The 14047-nt window shown below is 40.4% G+C and overlaps 1 protein-coding gene and 1 long non-coding RNA gene across 4 annotated transcripts in view; one reads left to right on the top strand and one right to left on the bottom strand.

The window, feature by feature from the left end:
* GMDS (GDP-mannose 4,6-dehydratase) overlaps positions 1 to 14047 on the bottom strand; it is a 716505-nt gene that overhangs the window by 104084 nt on the left and 598374 nt on the right. The window lies entirely within an intron of this gene.
* The window catches only part of LOC130273750 (uncharacterized), a 203912-nt gene continuing 192235 nt past the window's right edge, over positions 2371 to 14047 (top strand). For both annotated transcript variants that reach the window (XR_008844110.1, XR_008844109.1), the window contains exons 1-2: positions 2371 to 2467; positions 2623 to 2782. This is a non-coding gene — a long non-coding RNA (uncharacterized LOC130273750). The remainder of the gene's footprint in view (positions 2468 to 2622; positions 2783 to 14047) is intronic.

Here is a 14047-nt window from a genome sequence, read left to right as displayed (position 1 = left end):
GACTGACATTTCTTAGGTAATTATATACGTTCATTATTTTTTACACATAGAACTACGTTTATACATTTGTTCTACTATAAAATTGAACTCTGCTGCTTTAAAAGCTCTGCAAACCTGAATTTAGAAGTTATATTGACTACTTGGAGGATCATCCATCAGGTATGTGTGTTATTTAACTTCCTATATAATGCCTACATGCCTGCTTTTCCTTTGCTTTGCTTTCAGGGTGATATTATCTATAAGGCCCTGTGTTTCCCCAAAAATACACCCTACCCCGAAAATAAGCCCTAGCTGGATTATCGGGGTGGGCTGCAATAAGTCCTACCCCGAAAATAAGACCTAGGCCAGTGGTCTTCAATCTGCGGACCTCCAGATGTTGCAAAACTACAACTCTCAGCATGCCCGGACAGCCAACGGCTGTCCGGGCATGCTAGGAGTTGTAGTTTTGTAACATCTGGAGGTCCGCTGGTTGAAGACCACTGATCCAGGCAATGCCCCGGCAGGAATTTACTATGATATAAAGACCTTTTCTGTTCTTATCCTCAGAAACTTTTTCTGTCTGTAAATGGGCACAGCAGAACAACATCCTGTGAAGATGCGGACTATTTCATAATCTGCACTTTGCGCCGAATTCAAAAGAAGAAAATAATTCGGCAGAATTCCCTTTGATGCTTATAACAGAGGAATTCTCCCTATAAATAAATGTGGAGCTATAACCTCAATATAATATCGGAACCATACTGGAGTGCCTATAACCCTGTAGTTCTAAGCTGCAGGGACTCCGTATACCACCTTACAGGTTCTACTGTGCTCTTAAAGGGGTACTCCACTGAAAAAAAAAATTATGAACTGGTTCCAGAAAGTTAAACAGATTTGTAAATTACTTCTATAAAAAAAATCTTAATCCTTCTAGTACTTATCAGCGGCAGTATACTACAGAGGAAGTTCTTTTCTTTTCGAATTTCCTTTCTGTCTGACCACAGTGCTCTCTGCTGACACCTCTGTCCATTTTAGGAACTGTCCAGACAACAAGCAAATCCCCATAGCAAACCTATCCTGCTCTGGACAGTTCCTAAAATACAGGGGTGTCAGCAGAGAGCACTGTGGTCAGACAGAAAGGAAGTTCAAAAAGAAAAAACTTCCTCTGTAGTATACAGCAGCTAATAAGTACTGGAAGGATTAAGATTTTTAAACAGAAGTGATTTACAAATCTGTTTAACTTTCCGGCACCAGTTGATAAAAAAAAAAAAAAAAATGTTTTCCAGTGGAGTATCCCTCTAACTATGTGAACTGCCTATTGCTTATCATTATGCAGTGGGCTTTTTTAGATTTTATTTCTTTACCATATAAATGGTGAACTTACATATAACAAGTATTCAAATTTGCATGCCATACTTGGAGAAAAGAACTGATGGAATTCTACATATCTTAAAGGGGTACTCTGCCCCTAGACATCTTATCCCCTATCCAAAGGATAGGGGATAAGATGTCTGATCGGAGGTCCTGCCACTAGGGACCCTGGCGATCTCATTGCTGCACCTGGTGTTTGTTTAGAGCGTCGAGTGCAGCGCTGGAGGCTCATGACGTCACGGCCACGCCTTTAGACTTTCATTGAGGGGGCGTGGCCGTGATGGCACAAGTGGGGCGTGGCCATGATGTCACAAGCCTCTGCCCACATTGCCAGTCATCCGACACGGAATGAAGTTTGCTCCATGCAACGGATGTCTGGGGTGCCGCAGCCGAGATCGCTGGGGTCTCCAGCGGCGGGACCCCCGCGATCAGACATTGGATAGGGGATAAGATGTCTAGGGGCGGAGTAACCCTTTAAGCGCATAGGAAAAAAATATTTGGTTAAAAACAAAACAATTCAGAAAATATTGGATTTAGAGGGGTTATAACATCAGAGACAACCCCATTGAAAATGTGGCTCCCCGGGCTGAAAACCCCGGGTCACCCTCCCAGCACTCTGTAGGTGGATTTTAAAAGGTAAGCCAATGGCTTATAGAAGGGGCTCTTATCTGAAGACCACATAGGTCTCTCCAATAGAGCATAAGGAATAGGGTTAATTTCATGTCACAATCTATTCATACGTCTTAATGCACAATTATTAAGTGTAACCATAGACCCTTTAAAAACCAAATTTCTATTTAAAAAAATAAAAATAAAAGACAACAAAAAACAATTTAAAAAGCAGAGGCCAAAACTGAGAGTATTTAGTGTTTAGTTATGACAAGGAAAAGTATCCATTCATGAACGACATTTTCAAGGCCTACAGGAGAAAAGATATACTTCTTTTGTTATGCAAAGTAAAAGTCAGAAAGCTATCAACTTTACATAACAATCTGACTGTGTAGTGAGGCTGGCGTGGCCTTCAGAGCGAGATAGAGATGATAATCTGAGAGTTTTCAGTTCTGCTTCTTTCGATTCTCTGCTCCGCATACCACAATGCTAAACGAAAAAGTCATGTGTAGGTCAAACTGTTGCCTGGGGTAAAACCTAAACATTTTTTTTGTATGAAGAATATTTTTTTTTTTTTTTGTTCTCCTGTAAAACTCGCCTGGGTTTACCTTATCTCTACTAAATTCTCAGAGCTCATATTCTTCCAATCTCCTATCTTTGCAGAGTGATGATACTTTACATAAAAAGGACAAGTCTGACAAGGAGGAAAATACTCAGAGGACAGTAACATACTGAAATACTTTCACGTACTGACTAGGCCGACATCTCTACAAGGAAGGCAACAAATGCACAATGTTCATTGATCACTGCCAACTTCAACAAGGTAATTTTTTTTTATTAAAAAATATTCTACATACATTATGTTAATACAAAAAAGTTATGTTAAATAGTTACTTTAATAGAATCTATAGTCAAGCATTTTCTGTATTTATCGCAATGTAAAAACTCTCTTAGCTGATGCTTACAAAAATACTTCTTTTTGAATGCATATTTACTATTTAACAATTCATAATCCCTTGCTAGGATCTAGAGATGAGCAAATTTTAGAAAAATTTGATTTGGCCGATTCTCCGAATTTTCAGAAAAAACTTGGCTCGGTCCGAATTTCTTTGGGGCGAATCTGTATTAAAAATGTCTATTTCTGGCCTACAGAGGGCCTCAATACGGGTGTAGAACACTTGCTGTAACACGCATAGGGTGTGTGCTGGGTTAGTGAAATAATACTGTTATTCAGTATGACATGCAGATTGAAGGCGTCGCTATTAGAATCACTGTTGCAGAGCGGCACAATGACAGAGCCTGGAGGTGGTATCAGTATGAGGAGACCATATATTAGCTGAATGACACAGCACGGAGGTGACGGCAGCATAAGGAGACCATATAGTGGCTGAATGACCCAGCCTGGAGGTGGCAACAGCCTGATGAGACTATAGGGCCTTACAATTGAAAAGATTAAAGATATTTTTTAACATTTAAATTGAAGATTTCAAATAGATGAACCTAAAAAGTGAACCCAAATAGTGGCTGAATGACACAGCCTGGAGTTGGCAGTAGCATGAGGAGACCATATAGTGGCTGAATGACAACCTGGGCGGGTGGTAGGATCAGAATAGTAGCTGAAGCAGGTAGGCATAAGAAAACGGTCTCTTAAGTAAAAGTGTTAGTGTCAGCGTAAGTATTGAGGATTTGCATTGCGCAAAACCTTTTAACCCCTTAACGACAATGGACGTAAATGTACGTCATGGTGACGTGGTACTTAGCGCACCATGATGTACATTTACGCGCCGACATGATCGCGAGCAGCGGAGCGGTGCTCGCATCATGCCCGGCAGGTCCCGGCTGATATTAGCAGCCAGGGACCCGCCGGTAATGGGGGACATCTGCGATTGTGCGGATGTCTGCCATTAACCCCTCCGATGCCGTGATCAATACAGATCACGGCATCTGCGGCATTGCGGTAGTTTGAATGGACGATCGGATCGCCTGCAGCGCTGCCGCGGGGATCCGATCATCCAGCATGGCGGCCGGAGGTTCCCTCACCTGGCTCCGGCCATCTCCCGGGGTCTTCTGCTCTGGTCTGAGATCGAGCAGAAGATCACCGATAATACTGAGCAGCAGTGCTGTGTCCTATACATAGCACTGCACAGTATTAGCAATCAAATGATTGCAATGAATAGTCCCCTATGGGGACATAAAAAGTGTAATAAAAAAAAAGTAAAAAAATGTGAAAATCCCCTCCCCAATAAAAAAAAAAAACGTCCGTTTTCCCCATTTTACCCCCATAAAAGGGTCAAAAAAAATTTAATACACATATTTGGTATCGCTGCGTGCGTAAAAGTATGAACTATTAAAATATATTGTTAATTATCCCTTACGGTGAACGGCGTAAACGTAAAAAAATTTAAAAAAGTCCAAAATTGCTGCCTTTTGTTACATTTTATTTAAAAAAAATAATAAAAAATGAATAAAAAGTAAAACCTAAGCAAAAGTGGTACTGATAAAAACTAAAGATCATGGTGCAAAAAATGAGCCCTCATATCGCCCCATATACGGAAAAATTTTAAAAAGTTATAGGTGGTCAAAATAGGGCAATTTCAAACATACAAATTTTGTTAAAATGGTTTGAGATTTTTTTTTAAGCGGTACAATTATATAAAAGCATATAACACGGGTATTCTTTTAATCGTATTAACCCACAGAATAAAGAACACATGTCACATGAAAGAGTACAGCGTGAAAACAAAACCTTCCAAAATTTGCTAAATTGCAGTTTTCTTTTCAATTTTCCCACATAAATAATATTTGTTTGGTTGCGCCGTACATTTTATGGTAAAATAAGTGATGTAATTACAAAGTACAATTGGTGACGCAAAAAACAAGCCCTCATATGGGTCTGTGGATGGAAATATAAGAGAGTTATGATTTTTAGAAGGCGAGGAGGAAAAAACGAAAATGCAAAAATAAAATTGGTCTGGTCCTTAAGGCCAAAATGGGCTTGGTCCTTAAGGGGTTAATAATATTCTTAGGATAAAATGTATGTACCCAAACATTTTTTTAAATCAAACAAAAGGAAAGGTGTGCAAAAAACACCATGTGCCACTTACACCATCAAGTATTGATGTGATGCAAAGACCTCTCATAAGGTGGAAGGGAACAACGTATGGTTCATTGTAACCGGTGGGGGTAAAAACTTTCACCGTAAGGCCCTACTCTCGCATTATTAATTCCCTAAAAAGGGCAGCCCCACACAGAAACCTCTCCCTATTTCTACCTGCAAACACTGCCATTTCCCAGGGTATTTAGGTGGAAATAGGGAAAGGTTCCTGTGTGGGGCCGCCCTTTTTAAGACGAGTAACAATTTCCTCGAAAAGGTGGAAGGGAACAATGTATTGTCCATTGTAGCAGGTGGGGGTAAAAAATTCTCCTGTAAAGCCCTACTCTCGCCTTATTAATTCCCTTCTTGGCAAGTGTTACTCGCCCTAAAAAGGGTGGCCCCACACAGGAAACTCTCCGTATTTCCACCTAAAAACCCTGTCAAATGACAGTGTTTGTAGGTGGAAATAGGGAGAGGTTCCTGTGTGGGGCCGCTCTTTTTAGGTTGAGTAAAACTTGCCAAGAAGGGAATTAATAATGCAAGAGTATTGCCTTACAGGGGAAGTTTTTACCCCCACCGGTCACAATGCTACCACCTTGCTGGCTCAGCTGCTGCCTCACGGGCAACCTGCAACCCTCTTCTCCTGATGATGATGATGAAGCCCCTTCTGCACCCGGCTCCCAAGTGCTATCGGCTTCATCATCATCGTGTTGTATCTGCACATCACTGATGTCCTCCTCAGGTTCCTCAACAGTGTCTGCTTCAGGAGCCTGAACGCTCGCAACACCACCTCCCACGCCACTCTCCTCATCACTACTTGCCCACCAAGCGGAGGAAGCGGCGGATGTCTCCTCCAATTCTTGGCTGGACAGTAGCTGTTGACTGTCCTCTAGTATATAGTCCTCACCAAATAGTGGAGCTGAACCCACAGCATAAGATACTTCTGTGGGGGGAGGGAATAGCATAGGACAGAGGCAATGGGAGGACAGGGACTGTTCCCGGGCCATGCCAACTAAGGGTTGTGTCTGAGGAACCCACCGACTGTTGACTGGGGGTTTCAGATGTCACTTGTGATGAAGTTGATGACCGCGTTAACCAATCGATGACTCTCTCCCTGGTTCATAACCAATCGATGACGACAGATGGGTTGCTGGTCGAGATACGACCGCTAGATGATACTGGGAGCTCAGGCCTCTCGCTGCGACTCCTGCTGCCACTCGCCCCTAGTCTGCTGCGAACTCTGCCTGATGAATTTAGGCCTCTGCCACTCCTCTGTGCACATCTTGGCACTTCTCTGCCTGACATACTTAGTGCGTATATGAGGGGAGTACAATACGCTCCACTATGCTTAAAACAGTATTTATCTACAACAGCAGCAGGTGTGTACTTTTGCCTGGCCTTTCACAGTATCTAGGCCCTTAAGACTTTAACAGGAACAAAATGGTACACCACTGATGTATGTAGAGATTACACATAATAGAGGACAATATGCTTTTAGTGCTCTGCTCACCCTAACTGGCGATGACACCGCAAGATGACTGCCGATTATATAGGGCTGTAACCTCACAGGGGTGGCTGGCTGCTGATAGGCTACATGCTGCATGTGATTCAGGGTCATCCCGCCTACCCTTGTTCCCGCCTTCCCAGGATTCCTTGCCCCATGTCCTCACATGTGGATCCTCCATTTTAGATGCCCGGCCCCTGGAACTTTGTCCGCATTAAATGGAGTTTAATTAAGCGATTCGGGTAATTGAAACGCAGTGATATTCGCATTCATTACAAATCAAATTTTTCCTGAAATTTGTAGCAAATTCAGATTAGTCACATGCGATTTGCTCATCCCTACTAGGATCCATTGGGTTGCAGCTCAGAAGAGGTTTCTGAAAAACAAATAATGTTTACGCCTTCAGGAGGAGACTATAAAGAGCTTAAAAGACCTAAACTGTAGAAGACAGATTGTTCCATTACACGCTTCATGTACTTACCACCTCCACTTATAAGCCTATAATGATTTTCTGCCCTTAAGTCACAGATCCTTAGAAACCCTCCATGTGAAAATTTTAATTGTTGACTGCATTAATGTATCAGTATAGGGTGAAAGCAAAATGTTCAAGTGACACGTGTTGGTATAAAAATTATGCACTTTTTCATTCAAGAGTTCACACAGTTGTCCCACCTTTTTATTATGTAGATCCCCAGGCAATAAGGTGTTTGTGGGGATTCTTTCTGTCTCAACCCTTTTTACTAGCTGATACTACCAGGGTATATGTTATATTTTGCTCTGGCTAAAATGGGTTTTTCTAATAGAGGTTTCCCATTCAATACCTGCGTATGACCATTTAGGGAGCATGGAAGGGGTCTGACCAAGGTGGACACTCCCTTTAATTTGTATGAGAAGTACAATGAGGCTGAATTACCAGAAATAAATATTTTACAAGTTTGTCCTTAGTTAAAAGTGCATCAAATTAAGTCGCTTCAAATTGATTTTGAAAGTGGCAAGGGGAACTTTTGTTAAATATTTTTTATGGCAGAAAACTAATGTATGTGGTATAGTAATTACCTCAATACAGTGTTTTTATTTTTGAATGGCATTTATACTGTTTTTTTTGGTTGTAGGCAATGTACTATAATGTAGTATTCTCTCTTTAGATCTGGAATATATATCCGGTTTGAAATAAACCGTACAATTCAACAAGTTGTTGGATAAGTGCAGCGTTCTGAGGTCATCACTCAGGGGAGCTTTCACCTTAGTGCACAGGTTTTGTGATGAATTCACATTAGCTTTTCGGGCTGATAAGCACAGGATTCCTAGTAATTGATGCATGGTACATTGTGAAACACAGCCTCTTAGATGTCAATCAGCAGCTAAAATTGCTGTCTGCCTCTAAGCAACATACAATATAATTGATTGTGTGACAACTTTATCTAGCTGTATAAAATTGCTCTTTTCCCTCCCTCAGGGTTCTGTCTTGCTTCTTCTTGTCTTTACACTAAACTGGCCTTTGCCCTGAACACACACTTCCATTAGCCACTAAAAAAAAAATAAAAAAAAAAAAATAGACAAGTATTTTACCGGGTGCTCAGAGTGATCATATAAGTATTTTACACACTTTGTCACTTCATATTCTATATGATATACTTCCCTTATCTCTTTGTAGATAGGGTTGTAGATAAACTGATAGACAGCTTATATACATGTAAGTGGTTGTACAGCCTCTAATAGTTTATGTGGAGTTTCAGTGTTAAGTCCCTATTACTCAGAGCAATTATCGGCCAAAGAGGCTGATTATTCTTGAGAAACAGGCTCAGCGATTAGCCCAAAAATTAAGAAAACGCTCCTTTGTCAGCTGATCATCTCCCTGTGTAATAGTAGAAATGTGGCCAACAATCATGGAAGTAAGGGGCCGTAAAAATGTTCCATTAATCAATTGTACAGCCCTGCCACCATGATAATGCCGCCATTTAATAGCTCCCTTATTGGAGCATCGATCTGGTTGATTATGCATTTTAGATAATTATTTGTAAGAAAGATGAGGTATAATCTGATCACAGGGTGTCCCACTACCGGGGTCCCTTACAAACAGTTTACTGGGGTAACCGGCAGTCAGAGTTCAGTTATATTGCAGCCTGGTTCCAAGGTAAATAAATGATTGCTTCAATGGCCATCTAAAATATGCACAGATATGGTGGTTTCATCCAGAGCAAGAGATGGAATAATGAAAAAAGGAGACCACTCTATGAATTCTAGCCCAGGTATACTATTAAAAATTGTTTTCTAAGTTAGATAACTTCAAAACCATAGAAATCCCCTTTTGCATTCTTATAAACTTATGGATGATCCAGCAGCAGAAAGTGTATAGCTGAAGAGGCCTTCACACATACAGCAGTAGGCTTTTACATTTTGTCAAGCACATTGACTGCACTGCAATACCCCAGGGGTAACATTTCTTTTCTTGAGCATCTCTTGCCTAACCTTGGTGATTCCTGACCAGTGGTAACCATCAACTGGAAAAAAATGACATAACCTAAAGACAGATATGTTGGGAGCTAGATTAGTTTTATTTTCATAATCATCAATTCTATTCAAGAAACTTCTTTAAAATGACCACCCATAATGGCAGCGAGAAGTGTTCTAGAGGGTTGGCGTTCTCAAGTAGATATTAAATGCAGCGCTATTCTAGGTTATGTCTACACAAATCTAAGAACAGCATGTCTAGGAATAGCAGGATATAGATAATATACCCAATTTTGCCATTTAACCAGTTTACAAGCAACTATATGACAGTTCAAGTCACAGAACTTCTTATTTCACTAAAGGTCCGTGAACTTCCGAGAAACAAGAGGTTGCAGAAAGATTTTCTGGAAATGATGGTGATGGAATATATTATATGTGCAATAGGATTACTTGTATGAGAAATCCCAGTTGAGGGAAGCCACATCAAGACTGCTGCTTTTGGCAATCATTTTCAAGTTTACGATTAACAAAGAGTGTTTTCTTCCGTAAGAATAACTCATCAGACTGCTTCCTTATCCTTATAAAGCAAGTGTTATGTTTTATTATTCATCCCTAACCTGCTGTAAATGTAAAATATTAGAATGAATTAGCATAAAGGGCAATATTGGAATACACAGACATTAATAGGTTTTTTTTTTTCACTCAAATTCAAATAAACTCAGAAACTTCCTGTAGGCTCAATGTTAAAGCTTCAAAAGAATTCCAACTCAACTGGAATCCTTACAACCAAAGAAACTGTGCTCTTGGTTAACCGGAACATAGGGAGCCTTGGTGAGAGCCAAAAATAACGCTTGCACATACTCCTCATAGTTCAGCTTTGAACAATTGCTTGGTGTAATGTTAGGAATCAATGGCAGACAATGAGCTTGTCTGTTCCTTGATATTACACCATAAGCAAAGGTTTTGGAAATATTCACAAAGTTAAACCCAGCATTACTCAGACTTTCTGCAAAGTACATCCTACACCGAGGAGAAGCTGTGAGACGGGTCAACAAGCCGTGGATTTGTAACCACAACTTTCAAGCAGTCCCAATATTAGTATTCCTTGTAGGTATATGACTGACTGTGGAACATCTCTGACTAAAGCACTTTTTGTATGTTTAATTTACAGCTCTCTTTAAATGAAGACTATGACAGTGCATGGTTTTCTAAATATTCCTCGCTGTTCATGCCAGTTTCGGTATCTGGTTCATGGAGCTTTATTTATTTTCCACTTACCATCACAAGGTGCTGATCCCCTAGACTCAACTAGCACAATGTACCTTTTGTGCCACTTCTTCTCTTCCATTTAGATTAAAAGCTCTAATGGACAGGGATCTCTCTACTTTTGTTTGTGCATTGGGGTGGCAGCAAGGATAGCATCTTATTATATTCCCTAAAATACTTTAGTTTAGAAGACGATAGTAGTAGATTAGCAACAACCCTTCCAGATGCACTTCAAAATGCAATAATGAGATTTAACCCCTTAAGGACGCAGCTCTTTTTTGAAAATTTGACCACTGTCACTATAAGCATTAATAACTCTGTGATGCTTTCAATTTTCATTCTAAATCAGAGAATGTTTTTTTAGTGACATATTCTACTTTATGTTAGTGGTACTTTTTCGACGATACTTGCATCATTTCTTGGTGAAAAATTCCAAAATTTGATGAAAAAATTGAAATTTTGCATTTTAACTTTTAAACTCTCAGCTTATAAGGAAAATGGACATCCCAAAACATTATATATTGATTCACATATACAATATGTCTACTTTATGTTTGCATCATAAAGTTGAAGTGTTTTTTACTTTTGGAAGACATCAGAGGTCTTTTTTCAAAAAAATGCAGTCTTTTTTAGCAAATTTTGCTGAAATGGTTTTTGGGCGGCATGTCACATTTAGAGAGGCCCCTATGGTGCCAGAACAGAAAACACATTGCATTCTATTTTGGAAGCTACACCCCTCAAGGAATGTAACAAGGGGTACAGAGAGCCATGAAACTCCACAGGTGTTTGACAACTTTTCGTTAAATTCGGATGTGTAAATGAAAAAAAAAATGTTTTCACGAAAATGCTGGTTTTCCCCAAATTTTACATTTTTACAAGGGTTATAGGAGAAAATGCCCCCCAAAATTTGTAACCCCATTTCTGAGTATGGAAATACCCCATGTGTGGACGTCAAGTGCTCTGCGGACGAACTACAATGATCAGAAGAGAAGGAGCGTCATTGAGCTTATGGAGAGAGAATTTGGTTGGAACAGAAGTCGGGGGACATGTGGGTTTATAAAGCCCCCCATGGTGCCAGAACAGTGGACCCCCCCATATGTGACCCCATTTTGGAAACTACACCCCTCACAGAATTTAATAAGGGGTGCAGTGAGCATTTACAACCCACTGGCATTTGACAGATCTTTGGAACAATGGGCTGCGCAAATGAAAAATAAAATTTTTCATTTTCACGGACCACTGTTCCAAAAATCTGTCAGACACCTTTGGGGCGTAAATGCTCACTTTACCCCTTATTACATTTTGTGAGAGGTGTAGTTTCCAAAATGGGGTCACATGTGGTGGGTCCATTATTCTGGCACTATGGGGGCTTTGTAAACACACATGGCCTTCTATTCCAGACAAATTTTCTCTCCAAAACCCCAATGGCGCTCCTTCTCTTCTGAGCATTGTAGTTCACCAGCAGAGCACTTTACATCCTCATATTGGGTATGTTCTTACTCAGAAGAAATGCGGTTACAAATTTTATTTTTTTTTTCTCCTATTTTCCCTTGTGAAAATGAAAAATTTGGGGTAACACCAAAATTTTTGTAAAAAATTTTTTTTTTCATTTTCCCATCTAAATCGTCAAACACCTGTGGGGTGTTAAGGCTCTCTATACCTCTTGTTATGTTCCGTGAGGGGTGTAGTTTCCAAAATGGGGTCACACATCATATCAGAACCGCTGTAAAATCAGCCAGCCCTGTGCAAATCACCAATTTAGGTCTCAAATGTACAGTCAGGTCCATAAATACTGGGACACCGACACAATTCTAACATTTTTGGCTCTATACACCACCACAGTGGATTTGAAATGAAATGAACAAGATGTGCTTTTAACGCCAGACTGTCAGCTTTAATTTGAGGCTATTTACATCCAAATCAGGTGAACAGTGTAGGAATTGCGACAGTTTGCATATGTGCCTTCCACTTGCTCAGGGACCAAAAGTAATGGGACAATTGGCTTCTCAGCTGTTCCATGTCTGGGTGTGTGGTATTACTTCATTATCCCAATTACAATGAGCAGATAAAAGGTCAGAGTTCATTTCAAGTGTGCTATTTGCATTTGGAATATGCTGCTGTCAACTCTCAAGATGAGATCCGAAGAGCTGTCACTATCCCATCAGAGAGATAGCCAAAACATTAGGTGTGGCCAAAACAACTGTTTGGAACATTCTTAATAAGAAGGAACGCATCAGTGAGCTCAGCAACACCAAAAGACCCGGAAAGACCAAGGAAAACAACTGTGGTGGAAGACCGAAGAATTCTTTCCCTGGTGAAGAAAACCCCCTTCACAACAGTTGGCTAGATCAAGAACACTCTCCTGGAGGTAGGCGTATGTGTGTCAAAGTCAACAATCAAGAGAAGACTTCACCAGAGTGAATACAAAGGGTTCACCACAAGATGGAAACCATTGATGAGCCTCCAAAACAGGAAGGCCAGATTAGAGTTTGCCAAACGACATCGAAAAAAGCCTTCACAGTTCTGGAACAACATCCTATGGACAGATGAGACCAAGATCAACTTGTACCAGAGTGATGGGAAGAGAAGAGTATGGAGAAGGAAAGGAACATGATCCTAAGCATACACCTCATAAGTGAAGCATGGTGGTGGTAGTGTCATGGCATAGTGGGCATGTATGGCTGCCAATTGAACTGCTTTTCTTGTATTTATTGATGATGTGACTGCTGACAAAAGCAGCAGGATGAATTCCAAAGTGTTTCGGGCAATATTATCTACTCATATTCAGCTAAATGCTTCAGAACTCATTGGGCGCGCTTCACAGTGCAGATGGACAATGACCCAAAGCATACTGCAAAAGCAACCAAAGAGTTTTTTAAGGGAAATAAGTGGAATATTATGCAATGGCCAAGTCAATCACCTGACCTGAATCCGATTGAGAATGCATTTCACTTGCTGAAGACAAAAATGAAGGGAAAATGCCCCAAGAACAAGCAGGAACTGAAGACAGTTGCAGTAGATGCCTGGCAGAGCATCACCAGGGATGAAACCCAGCAATGTCTGGGGATGTCTATGCGTTCCAGACTTCAGGCTGTAATTCACTGCAAAGGATTTGTAACCAAGTATTAAAAATTGAAAGTTTGATTTATGATTATTATTCTGTGCCATTACTTTTGGTCCCTTAACAAGAGGGATGCATATATGCAAACTGTTGTAATTTCTAAACCGTTCACCTGATTTGGATGTAAATATCCTCAAATTAAAGCTGACAATCTGCAGTTAAAGAACATCTTGTTCGTTTCATTTCAAATCCATTGTGGCGGTGTATTGAGCCAAAAATATTAGAATTGTGTCGATGTCCCAATATTTATGGACCTGACTGTACATAGTGCGCTCTCACTCCTGACCCTGGTTGTGTGCCCGCAGAGCATTTTACGCCCACATATGGGGTATTTCCGTACTCAGAAGAAATTGCGTTACAAATTTTGGGGGTCTTTTTTTCCTTTTACTTCTTTTGAAAATAATAAGTATGGGGCAACACCAGCATGTTAGTGTAACATTTTTTATTTTTTCACACTAGCAGGCTGGTGTAGACCCCAACTTTTCCTTTTCATAAAGGGTAAGAGGGAAAAAAAGCCCCCCCTAAATTTGTAATGCAATTGCTTTCGAGTACGGAAATACCCCATATGTGGCCCCAAACTGTTTACTTGAAATACGATAGGGCTTCAAAGTGAGAGAGCACCATGCGAATTTGAGGACTATATTAGGGATTG

The sequence above is a fragment of the Hyla sarda genome, chromosome 5 (assembly GCF_029499605.1).
Source record: "Hyla sarda isolate aHylSar1 chromosome 5, aHylSar1.hap1, whole genome shotgun sequence".
In the NCBI taxonomy this organism is placed as follows: Eukaryota; Metazoa; Chordata; class Amphibia; order Anura; family Hylidae; genus Hyla; species Hyla sarda.
This window is presented reverse-complemented; position numbering and strand designations above follow the sequence as displayed.